The 13,239-nt window shown below is 37.1% G+C and overlaps 1 protein-coding gene across 7 annotated transcripts in view; it reads right to left on the bottom strand.

The window, feature by feature from the left end:
* Positions 1 to 13,207, bottom strand: part of FHIT (fragile histidine triad) — a 624,940-nt gene extending 611,733 nt beyond the window's left edge. For 3 of the 7 annotated variants that reach the window (XM_026088085.1, XM_026088091.1, XM_026088092.1), the window contains exon 1: positions 13,146 to 13,188. The gene's annotated coding sequence lies outside the window, so the exon portion shown is untranslated. Of the gene's footprint in view, positions 1 to 13,145 lie in introns of all 7 variants that reach the window. The other 4 variants (XM_026088086.1, XM_026088089.1, XM_026088087.1 and 1 more) reach the window with 3 other exon arrangements.
* Between the last annotated feature and the right edge of the window lie 32 nt (positions 13,208 to 13,239).

Below are 13,239 nucleotides of genomic sequence, written 5' to 3'. Positions count from 1 at the left end.
CAGTTAATGGGACATGAAGAGTGCTAATGTCACAATACTAGAAGGTGATTTTTTTCTGAAAACTGAAAAAACAAAAACTAAGATAAGGCTTCATGCGACTAGGAGCATCCTAAGTAATCAAACATGTGAGAGTTTTATATGTTTTCTGTGTTAGATTCTAAATTGTACTTTAAATATCTTACGAGTTTCTATTTTTTTATTTTGATTTTAGTTTAATAAAACCATATTGTCAGGGTTAACAGCAAAATCACAGAAGACCCATAACATCACTTCCCATCACTACTGCTTCAGGTGCTGCACTGGAACAGATACATCACAACAGGTACAAGCACTAGAGCTATCTAATGGACTAGAATTCAAACATTAATATTGAGGAAAAGCTGACACATCTCTCTTTGAGGACATTTAGGCAAAGAGAAAAGAAAACACTTGCTACTAACAGCAATCAGTCAAGGGAAACTTATGAATTATACTAATTAGGAAGAAGCAGGCAAGAAAAATAAGAGCCTCAAAGCAGAAGTAGCATCTTGGCAAACCTCCCACAAGTAAAATCACTAATAGTCTAGGCCTCATCACCCTTTTATGTCAGTCTTTAGAAGGATGTCTACCCAGCAGTCAATTGACTGCCATATGAAATTAGAGTCAACTTGGGTACCAGTGGTACAGAAGCCACAGCAGCACCTGGCCAAATACCCTGTTTACTACTGCCTTTTTCTTTTTTTCTTTTTTTTTTTTTTAAAAACATGAGCATCTGTGCTGTCATGGACCTGCTGCTGCTACTAGTATTCAAGATAGCTTGGTTATGTCTACAGGAGCTGAAGTAAGTGCGGATTGAGTATATCTCAAATTCATCTTTGGCAAGGAAGATCAGTGCTGTAGCAAGACAGACACCTATTTATCACTGAAAGAGCTGCAAGCTCACTAGATGAGATTTGTATTCTTACCAATAAAAAAAGAACTCCAAATAATTATCTAAATTTTCACATAGCTGCAAAATACGTCCAACCAATATGTGCACTAAAACAGTTTTTGGATAAGTTTTTCATATTATGCTCATTCAGTTAACACATGTTCTGCCTTATTCAGATTTCATCTCCCAAAATCAGAAAAGATATGTCAATGATTTTGACAGACAAATAACTGATTTGGTTCAACAGTTTAAGACTTTCAAAGTGAATGTAAACTTTGAAAAAAGTACTCACACTTAAGTGAAAAAAATTATTAATGTTTTGAAAATCTCATCTTTCCTAGGAGTTATCATTAAGGAAGTCAAGGCAGATAGAAATATGTATTTAATAGAGGCCCGCTGTTGTACTGACTGTTCTTGGTTCTGTGACTGAAAACTGCAATTAGTTATGCTTCACTGACTCGCACACGAATCCTTTTGTGGTTTTATTATTCCTCCTGAATGTTAATAAGCAGGACTGTTACAAATTCTAAGGGATTTCACTCCCCTATTTTATTAAACCACTTGTGACAAGAGTCAGTTAAATACTGACTATCCTTTAAATAAATTATTTTAGCTAGGAAAACACTAACCTGTCACATGCATGAAATAAGCCAAAAAGCCAATAAACCTGAAGTTGAAGCTGTTCAACAGCACTCTACTTTGTCATATTTACTTAACTATCATATATACTTTTAAAAAACTAGGCGCATTACTGTTTTAGTTTGGAATGGACCTCAGTTACAAGTGAGCTTCACTAGGGAAATAAAACTGACAGAAAATAAAAAAACAGGCAACCAAGGAAACCAATTTTCATTAATTCAAAAGAAACTAACAAGGGTTAGCAGCAATAAAAACCTAACTTCTTTAAATTCCAAAATGAGTCTCCTCTCCTGACCTTTATAGAGCTCAAGATGCATATGTACACAGAATAAACAAAATAATTTGAAAGCAAATTCACTGAGTGCACCTGACCTTTGAAACAGCACAGGTAATTTTATTCAGATTTGCACAGTGTTAATCTGTCTCATTTTGCACCTAGCAACAAACAGATGACAAAACTACTTAAGAAAAGAAGGCACTTTACCAAAATAAAAGCATTTTCTAACTTTTTGGACATAACCAAGAGCCCCAAGTCTCAGGTTCAAGAAAGGTTTCCCTGAAATTCTATTCCCTGAATGCTCATCTTAAGCTATACAACAGGGCTCCAGAGAGATAAGCCCTTTCTGCCAGTTACACTGGCACAGATTTCTGTCAGTTAAATTGAAGACCTGATACCTCAGAATAAGTCATTTATACCTAAAAGATAGTTTTAGGTTTCACACACAAAAAATTGATTTTAATAACAGTGGCCAATGGTTCCCTCTATGGTCATGTAGTATACAGTAGCATCACAGGCTGTGTTGATTATCTTAGACTTCCAGAGCTAGGGAGAAAGACAAAAACAAAAAACCAAAAGGGGAATTCAGAACTAAACATGATTTAGCCTTAGTTGAAACTAGTTGACAATACCTTCTGTTTGGAAGATCAAATGTTATGAAGAGAATTATAAACCACCACCGTGTCAACCACCAGAACTGATTACTGCTTACAGTACTTTGAAATACTACCAAAGCAGCACTGCATATCATGCAAGCCCCATACGAATTTCCTGCAAGTATAGCTGTATTACTGATGCTTGATGAAATGGAAAGAGTTAACAGAAAGCTGAAAACTATTCCGATTCAGAATGTGCAATTTCCAGCTTAGACCTTCCAGTGACAATTAGGCTCTGCCCAAGCTGGAAAACACAGTAGGAGAGTAAACCACAGCCAACCAAAAGCACTTGTAAAATACTTAGTTTTCACTTTGGTTCTTTTGAGAGAAGAAAAAAGAATGGAACAAAGGTCCTCATTAATTTAGTTTTTACTCAAGATTTCTAGACTACTAGGTTTCAAAGCTTAACTTATTCGCATTTACAAAGCAGATTCAGTTTAACAAAGCACTTAGATCTTAAAACAACCTGAAAGAAAGCACAAAAATATTTTTCACAACACAAGTTCGTAACAATACATATCTCAACTGAATTTTATATATTGGATGTTTCCTTGTAGAACCACTACTACCTGAGCAATTTCTACTGGCAGCCATGGGAGTCAAGCCTGTTTCTAAAGATAGAATTTAATCACCTTATCCACCCTCAGACCATTAAGAGCAAATATCTTAACATTTGACATAAGCTCCAAGGCAATAAGCAACAGAACACAGTTTGTAAGCCAGCTGAGCGTTGCCAAGAGCTAACAGCCATCAAGGCAGGATCAGGGACYAGGCAGTTCTCCAGAACAAGACATCCACAACAATCCACCATGTCTCTGCCACCAACTCATCATTTGACTTTGTTGTAGACCAACCAACCCCGTTTTGATTATAGCACATTCCTCCTCTGCAAAATTGTTTTGGTCTTTCTCCCCTCTTCACCCACCATGAGTTTTATCCTAGAACTTGTCTTGTACCACAGCTATCTGATATCCTCATCTATTTCTAATAAGGAGTTTAATTTATTCAGCTTATCAGGAAGGTTGAGAAGGGAGCTGATCGTTGTGTACAGACACTTACAGAGATGTCTGGCAAAATAAAGCATTCTGACCTTGCAAACAAGGGCATACAAGACCTAGCATATGGAAATGAACATTACAGAAACTCAAACTTGAGTAAGGCCCAATTTCCTGACACTGAAAGCAATTCAACATTACAATAAGCTGATAAAATTGTAAATATTTAAATAATCTATGACTGTATGTTATTATACTGCAATTTATTAACATGATATTAAAGTTACACACTTTAAAATAAACTCCTGCTTTGATTTGTTTGGGGCAGGACAGGGCAGTCCTGTATTACAAGCCTACAGGTACCACTAATTACTACAGTTTCCACTCATAAAAGCTCTAAGCTATAAATGTTTACCAGATTCTAGGAAAAAAAAAAGTTAAATCACATCATTAAAGGAATAAGAAGGCTTCTATAAAATAGATGTACCAGACAATTTCAAAAAATAAGCTGCAATACTTGGTTGAACTGCACATTCAGTGAAAGCCCAGTTCAGTCAACAGTAGTTCTCTTCCCCTTAAGACCTGTTTTTTCAATATCCATAAGAAAATTTAGACTGAAGAAACCCAGCCTTGACCTGGTTACTAGCTAAAATTGTTTTTCTCTAATTACAGTTTAATTTTTTTCCTAACAGCCTTAAAAATCAAAATGGACAATTACATATATTTCTTTTTTTCCAATGTGAAGCAACATTAACTGTCCACTTTGGATCACAGTCAAACTGGTTCAAACAAGCCTACCGAACTGATGGAAGCATTTGTATAGGTATGATTACAGCTAAGACACTGCTTAGAAGTTATCCCTTATCACCTCAGTTGGGACAAGGCCTAATGAGAGGAGCACTTTTTATCCATAGTATTGCAGTATAAATCTGGGGTGGTTCAGAGGATAAGCACTCAATTACCTCACGTTTCCAAGCACAATTTTCTTCTTCAGAGGGGTAGCAGTTTTCCCATCTAAAGTAACTCCCACTTCTCTCTCCAATTCCTGTGAAAGCTCAAGCGTGTGAGCAACTGCCTGTAGGGTGTGCAGTGAATTGGAACAATAACTTCTCAGGTTTATCAAGGCTAAAAATAATTCTTCTTTGTATAGCCAATTTACTCAGATCCCTCCACTGCTCCGATTCACTACACAATCCCAGAAACAGCTGTATCAGGATAACAGACTTGTTACACAGGGGAAAGGAAGCCAGCAGCTGAGATGGAATTGCTTGACCTGGAATTCCTTGAGCTGGCTATGTTATGAAAAATAAAAAAACTGAGAAATGAAAGCTTCTGTTACCAAGTCCTACCTTTAGTAGTGGCTGAATCTCACCAGTTTGTCTCTGCCCTTAAAAAGCAGGGGTGCTTACACTCTCAGTTAACAGGCAGTTTAGAAGAAGCTTTTTAATCACTTCTAGTTACATGATTACATAAGTGCTTCTAGACAGACCCATGTAGCCAGACTCAAAACTTGAACTCTCTTTCTTACCTTGGCATAGCAAGAAGTTAGTCTTACAAGTACAGATGTCATTCACTCCCCCTCCTCCCCCAGCAAACTGTCCTCCCCACCTTTGTCTTTGAGCACTTCCGGCAGTGGTTTATACAGAGACTCAGTCCATGTTAGTACAGCTGACACTGTACCGGCGACTCCAGTTGTCTGTATGGTCTATATCCTTCTAGATGCTAGTCCAAAAGTGGCAAAGTATCTGGCAACAGCATAAGACTTATTCTTTGTCATTTGTATGATAAGTCTTCCTAAAGATGCATGCAATTTTGACTCCAATGCTTACATGAAAAGGCTATATTGTCATCCATTTGCCCTAAAGTATCTACATTACCTGAAGTAGTATACTAGAATAAATATTTGCGAGTTAACAGCTGTACAATAGGTGGTTTCTTATGATCATGTTGAATGAAAATGTTACTGGTATTTATATCAGACAGTCAATATACAGAAGTGTAGAATTGTTAAGATGTGGGTCTTAGAATAAGCAGAAAACACTCACTGAATGATATATGATGCTTGTCTCTTCTGTATCCATTTTTCAATGTTGTCTTCATACTCATGTTTTCAATGTACGAAGGATGCTTACATACATGCATGTTATGCATACATACATAGCATCTCAGAAAAACTAACATTACACTAGAAAAAAGGAAAATGGCTGTCAAACTGAAACGGGGGATAAACCCTCTCTACTTCAGTATTTTCTTTTCAAATTTTAAAACTGCCTACATCTTTAGGCATATAAAGACACTAAAAATTTGTTTTCCTAAAAAAGCCTTTCCATTTGACTACTCTTATAAAAATATCCATGCTAATACGAACTATTTTAAGTTTAAAATACATCAACTTCTGTTGCAAGTTGAAAAGAAAAACTACAATAAGGTTCTTTACTACACTGCATGAACATCAAACCATTATTACATGTTTCCTGTTTTAATCCAGCATCTAGCATCCACTTATACACTAACTGAAAAGAGTAATCAGTTTACATTAAAAAGTTACAGACCAGTAACTACTTAGCATCCCACAATGAACAGTTTAATTACTACAGTACAATTGCTAAGAATACTCTTTCAGCTCAGTGCTAAGTAGGACAACTTAACAATGAGTTTTCTAGCTACACTGAGCTAAGTAAAATGCAGAAGTCATATGGAAATAATAATAGTAGATTTAATAGGCAAATGGCTATTTTTACATAAGTCTGTTATGATAACTGAACCAAAAATACTAGTCATCATCTACATACCATGACAAAAAAGCAACAGTTTGGCAGTCAACTTTTCACAAAACTGTAATTTCATGATAATTTAAATACATCTGTGAAAGCTTGCATGGTAACAGAGGCTGTAGTCCAGGGTCATAGAATATTCCAGTGTAACATTATGTAGAAAATTAGCTCTTCACTGATTTGAAGTGTGCTCACCTATATTTTGGTTTCTCCATAAATACATGCCCCTCATCATGCATCAAACAAGAGTACACATTTTCCTCAGCAACACACCTGCCTAAACAAAAATGACTGAAGATATTTATAAACCTTATATTCAGGCAAGCTTCCTCCCTCCCCCTTTTCCTTCTGAAACTGAATGTTTAAAAGTCAAATTTGACCTGAAAACTTCTCTGTAATGAAAACAATTCTGGTATTCTGAAGTAGTATTCATTATGACCATATAATTCTTAAATATTTAACAACAAAACATGCAGTAGGAAGAGACTCAAAGTCTTAAATCATTAGGAGATGTCCCAGCATAAGAAATAAGAGGGAGACATACAATTCTCTGCAAGTGTAATTTCAAAGTCTTTTCACATCGGGATCTAAAGACTATCAGTTTGGTTGCTCTGCTACTGTGTATTAAATAAGTATGCAATGAAGCCAGTTTTTTTGATTCATTGGATACCCAAGATCACAAGTAAGGTATATAAAGTTAATGAATTTTTTCAAAGTGGAATACCAAAAGTTAGTAAGAATCAGATACATCATCAAAAAACCCAAAACACCAAAAGAAAAAAAACACAGGAAAACGAGCCCCACTTCATTTTAGTGGCCATAAAAAAAGGTGTCATTTGAAAGTGCTTTCCACATCTGAAAAGACTCCTGGAATACTTTATATAGCATCAGTTCAAGGAATCATTATATTGTTCTCATTAACAGAACACTGACTTCCAGTCTTAATACTAGCTAAATCCAAATTTGAGCCTTGTACATTATCTAGCACTTTCCAACATGCCTTTATTATCCTAGTTTTCAACTAACGTTTACAAACAAATCCAGCAAAACAGTTTAGAAGGGACTTAATTTTCAGTATTTGCATAATACCATTGATGTAAACAGGACAAATATGCATACTTAGTGCCAAATGTCAGCCCTATACCAATTTAAAGCCTTACTCTCCAACATTTCAGAAACAATTTTTAAAACTAATTAAATTTGACATATGTAAACTACTCCAACAACTCATTGTATAATTACTTCCTAAAAAACAGAGCACTTTCCAAGGCCAATACCTATCAGACACACAAGACTTAGCTACTTAAGACCTCACTAAATCTGTACAAATGCTAATGCTAAAAATATTTATCTTCAGAAGAATTACTAAAAATTCTTTGGACTCAGTGAACTAAGTCACAGCATTTTGATAAAATAAGAGGCAGCACTGCAGGCCAATACGGGAAGCCTGTACTTTGAGGCTACCTATTAACATGAAGCTGATAAATGTAGTTACTGAGATAGTTGCATTACATTGCAAGTCTGATGAGCTATACAAGGAATGTTAGGTATCTCAGTGAAAACTGTTGATGGGAGAAAAAACACGAATACAAATTAAAATCAAAAAGTTTATTTACCTGTAACAACTAGAACTTTTTTCTGTTTTGCTCATGCTGTTAAAAACAGCTTTTTCACCTAGGTCTACTTATTTTTGAAGTTGACTATTACAGTAACTATGCCATGTCCAAAAAGAGTATGCTTTAGAAGCATTTTAYCATTTTGCAAACTTATATTGTAATTTTAAATGTTTGAATGAGAGTGTTTTTGAAGGTGCTGAGATCAAATTTTTATGGCATTTGGCATTACCCAAACCTCTAKACCATCCAGGGATACTCTTGCTTCTGGATGGTACAAAGGAATGTAATGCTTGATCCCTAAAAGAGATACACAATAAAGCATATCTGCTTTTTAATATAGGAAAAAAAGCAGTGTTAGCTATCAATGACCCCTCTTGAACTCTTTAAATCACCACCTTGCGAGGCATGATCTGCCTGAAGTTATGCCATTATATCCATCTAATGTTGACTTAAAATATGCCTGACCTTTCCAAGTTCCTTCCAAAGAGTGACAGAATGAAAATTATCAGGGAGTTTCTGACCATAACATCTATTTGGTTTTCAGCAAGTAAGTGTTTGACTACACTAAGGACTTGCACTGATAATTATTTTAAGCTTTATAAGCGATTCCTAGAAGTTCTCACTTCACAAAACAGCATTCTGAACCTGTATGACAATTTCTCTGTGTACATGTGAAGTGAGTATAAACTATAAGCTACAGATGAAAGAGGTTCTGCTAGAATAGCAGCACCAGGGCCAATGGGAATGCACCAACATTTATTCAGCAGCTAATATTCCCTCCCAAGCTTTTCCCTTTATTGGAGTCAGTGCTTAAGTATTACTTTTACCTTATTTCCTAGTTTTAAATATTTCAAGTATTTTTAAAAAACAAGTTCTATACTACTTGGTCTTCATTACACACATTTGCAAGTAGAATATGCTTGAAATACAGTAACAATACATCTTGACTGCCTTCTACTCCAAAAGCAGTACGGTAACCTGAAACAGAACAACCAGCAGAAGCAAGCTGAAGTAACTTCTTAGATCTGGAAAAGTAGGGACTGCACTGAAGCTGACAGGTCCAATATCAGCAGCTGACTTTACTATGGATAAAGTTTCAACAAAGAAAAATTAATCCCCCAAAACTGTGTCACTGTTTTGTCTACTCATTGTGAACTTTTTTTTTAAACTACCTGGCCAGTGACACCACCCTAAACCAGAGAAATAAGATGGGAGAAAAAATATGCTTAAGTACTGCAGTAAAGAAGAGCTTGGTCAAGAAAGCATTTACTTAGAAGTATCAGCAGCGTACTGTCTACCATTTTAAAACTCTGATCACTGCAAGAGGCACTTCCAGAACGCCAGTTTTCCAGTATTTGAACAACTGCTACACTGATCAAGCTCCTCTTCAACACCACCTCAAGCTAAAGTTTAACTAGACAAAAAAAAAGGATTATTCCTTAATTTCCACTCATTGATCAAAGCAAATCCACTGCCCAAGTATAGATAATAGTTCTATTAATGTGTAGTTAGTCATCTGATCACTATCCCACACCTTGAAGTTCCGCACACTGATACCCATTTTCAGTGGAAATTGAAGACTAACTTTTTTCCCCTTATTTAAGGGCCTCTGCAGAAGCTCTTCCAGCAACTAAGTCATTTACTGGCTTTTAAGAGAAATAAGCAGACTTACATTGCATGCTCACTGATATGACTGCATCACCTAGGAAGTGATGTGTTGGTCACAAACAGGATTAGATCCCATTTACAGAGCCAAAGCATGAGAATTAAGTTCAATTAAAGCAAGTTGCATTTTACTAGTAAAACTTTCTAAATGCTGAACATCACAAAGCTGCTTCTTACATATCCTAATGTAACCCTTATTTTGTGTGTGCACTGTCATATGAAGAGGAAACTAATGCACTGTAAAAAATTACAAACATGCAGAAGTTAAAGACTGCAAATACTGACATGCGTATTTATGATGGATACATGAAATGACCCCGTAGCTTTTTTCCCCTCATATAGGCTCAACCACCAAAAAGCATCCAGTAGGTATTTTAATCACCAAATAAACCAAACCCAGATTTGGTTAGGCCTTTTTTCCTCCCCATTCTGTTTTTTAAAAGCAATTGCATTAGGTATTCATTGTAATGTTTGCACTCAGAAAACATAAATTACAAGGATGTAAGTTATAAGTTACAAGGATGCACAAAGAACACATTGTGCCAAACAAATCTGACAGCTTTACTTGATAAATTACTGGTGTAGTGGAGAAAGACAACAAGCACAACCATAATCTAAGACATCTTTAAAGTGCCCCTCTTCTCCTGGAGCTTACAGRACTAACAAAGCAATAAATATGCAGCCCTGTAAGAATAATTTAATACAACTGCAAAAAAAACATAGTAAGGCAAATAAGGCAATTAAGCTATTATAAAATGAGGAGGAAAATAAGGATGATGCTAGTCAATCTAAGTTCCAAATAAACATACTTAATCTTAACACACAACACAAACATCGCTTACATAGCACCAAATGATTTGGGAATAATCAACTTGCATTTTAGAATCATTCTAATACTAGAATTTGGGCTGCAGAAATCAAGAACAGTTTTCCTACAGACTTCAATACATCAATATTTGGACCAGTGCATAAGAAACAGCACTGACTTTTATAAAGCTGTTTATACATACACCAGTGACATTCTATACAGAAGCTGGTTGTTGATAAGGTTGCAAAGAGGCAATATTTTGAGCTTTTGCAGAAATGGACAAAATTATGTGTAATAAATGTAATTTACATAAATGAAGTTGTAGCCACACACTGGAGAAAGAATGACTTTGACATTTATAAAACTGAACAATGCTGTTAACTGCAAGTTCATGGAAAGATTCGGGTGACGGACGAAATGAACACGAGAGGATTATGCATTGTAATCATAAAAAGACAAATCCTATAACATACATACAGAGCCACAATATGCAAGACAAGTGGATAACCCTCTTCTCAACATGAAGTTATATGAGTTGACAACCCAAGTCAATGTTTTTAATATCATCCCCACATTCTCCAATTTCCCCCTCAGAAAAAAAGTGAAAACATTTGTATGGCCTCATACAAACTCAACAAATAAAAATAATAATAATAAAAAAAATTTCAACATTAAAGTGAATTTTCAAATTTATCAAAAAGTTAAAATATGAGGAAATGGAAAGAACTCCTTAAAATAATAAAAACATCCAATATGTAAAAATATTAACTTGGTCATTAAAGGCAATAGAGACTGCAACCATACTTTTCAAAGGCTGTCAAAGTAGTGTTCAACTCTTACCACAGCTTTAGATTAACACATTCTCATTACACTGGGAGCTAGAGATGTAAATCATAACCAAGGTAACACAGGATTATAAAAAGCTGAACACAAGCATCTTAAAAATGGAATCAGCTACAACTAAAATAATTTCTGCATAAAAAGCAGGTAGGCTGTGCAGTTTACACATGTTGCTGTCTTAATTCTTTCAGGCTTTCTAAAGACTATAATACCAATTAAAATAGCATTATTATAAACAGCATGTTTTGAAGAGATTTAATTAAAACTTGTTCCAGAAGCACTATACTCTGAAAGATAAGCGCTCGCATTGAATGAAACTAGCAACATTCCTGCCTAAACAATACCTAGTGATCTTACAAGGGGGGAAAAAATACACAAGCTGAAAGAAGTAAGAACTGAAGGTTTCATAGTAAGTGGCAGAATTGACAAGTGAACTAAATTCAGCTTTTATGAGCACTCTACACAACAGTCAAATGAAAAAAGCAATATGTGCACAGAATTTCTTTTTCAGCACACAGAATGTAACTTTTAAAGATAGGAATGGTGTTCTGCTGTCATTCAAAGATTTAAAACTACTCTGAATATCTAAAAAAGCATTTGAGGGGAATATGAAAGCAGGCTATGAAGTCAAGGGAGTTACTATTTGTGGGAGATAACAGACATCCTGCTCTGAGGAAAAAGGTGAAGTATTTAATGCAGTTTTTCCATTAGGCATTTCAAAAATTCAATTTAAAATTAAGTAGCCAAGATCTTAGCACATGTTCTGGAATGTCTTACTTGAATCACTGACATCCAATATTTTTGAAGACAAACTACCCAGAAATCTGCCTACAGATATGACATTGTGCACAATTATTCTTTGAACTGAACTCTGCATTTTCATCTTTTAAAGAATACTATCATTTAAGATTTTTCTTTACATTAAACCCCACAAAAACAATCGTTGAGTTAAGCTTAAATTGTCTGTTCCTCCAGGAAGCAATTCTCACCTGAGCATCTCGGGGCTTGCATTTAAGTTAATTCTTCTCTAGAAAGAAGAATTCCTCCATCCATCCTGATTTTATTAACCCATTTTTCTAAATCAGTTMATAGTTTAGAGAACAAATTTGTTCTTCACAGACACATGGTATCCTTAAAAAAAAAAAGCAGCTAGTTTTACTATGTATATTTTGAGCTGTCACTCAGGCTACCCAAGTTCAGCTAAAATTCTTTACAAAGTAGTRGTCACAGAAGTAACAGACTGATAACACAGACAAAGTGTACAAAGCACTTCAAAAAAAAGTTCAGTGTTACTACTCTGTATGTACATTTCTACATGATTAATTGGCCAGATTCTTTGCGATTCTAACATTAACTAGGTTGTGACAATGACTGTTTTCACTCTGGTGGGACACGAGGAAGGTGATGCTTTTGCTTTGCTTTAACCACCTGAATTTTTGTCCCCACAGTGGGCTCCCCCCCTTCTCCTGGGGATCTTTGGGAGGTCAGAGGCGAGCGCGGACGCACAAGGCGGGAAAACCGCTCCCGGCACGGTCTCCGCACAGGCCCCGGCGCGCCTGGCGCCGCCTCGCACAGCAGCGCGGCGCAAACCCGCCGGGCGGCCAAGCGCTCCCCAGCAAGTGATACACTGAAATCAGTGCGAAGTGCTTCCAGAGCGTGTGCAGCCAAGGGGAAGAAAAGCCAGGGAGTTCCCGGTGCCCGCCTGAGCGCGGGGCGGCGAAAGGCAGCGCGCCGCCCCACAGCCGCTGAGGGAAAGGGGAGAGGCGGCCGCTACAGCCGGCGCGGGGCGGCCCTCAGCGCCGCTGCCCCCCCGCCCCAAGCAACGTGAGGCGCCCAGCGCGACGGCGGAGGGCGGCACCGCGCTCCCCGCCCTGCTCTGGCGAGCGGCCGCCGCCTCCCCCCGCCGCAGGGGCGAGCGGCGCAGGGCGGGAGGAGGGGGGAAAGGAACACAAAATGGAGACTTACACTCCCTCTCTTACCACGCATGTGTTACGCCGGCGGAAGAGGGTGGGCCGCAGGGCGCTGACGTCACCTGTAGCCGCGGAAAACGGGCGGGGAG

Source organism: Apteryx rowi, unplaced genomic scaffold (genome assembly GCF_003343035.1).
Source record: "Apteryx rowi isolate R43461 unplaced genomic scaffold, aptRow1 scaffold_75, whole genome shotgun sequence".
NCBI classification, from domain to species: Eukaryota; Metazoa; Chordata; class Aves; order Apterygiformes; family Apterygidae; genus Apteryx; species Apteryx rowi.
Note: the sequence above shows the minus strand (reverse complement) of the source record. Positions and strands in the feature narration are given on the sequence as shown.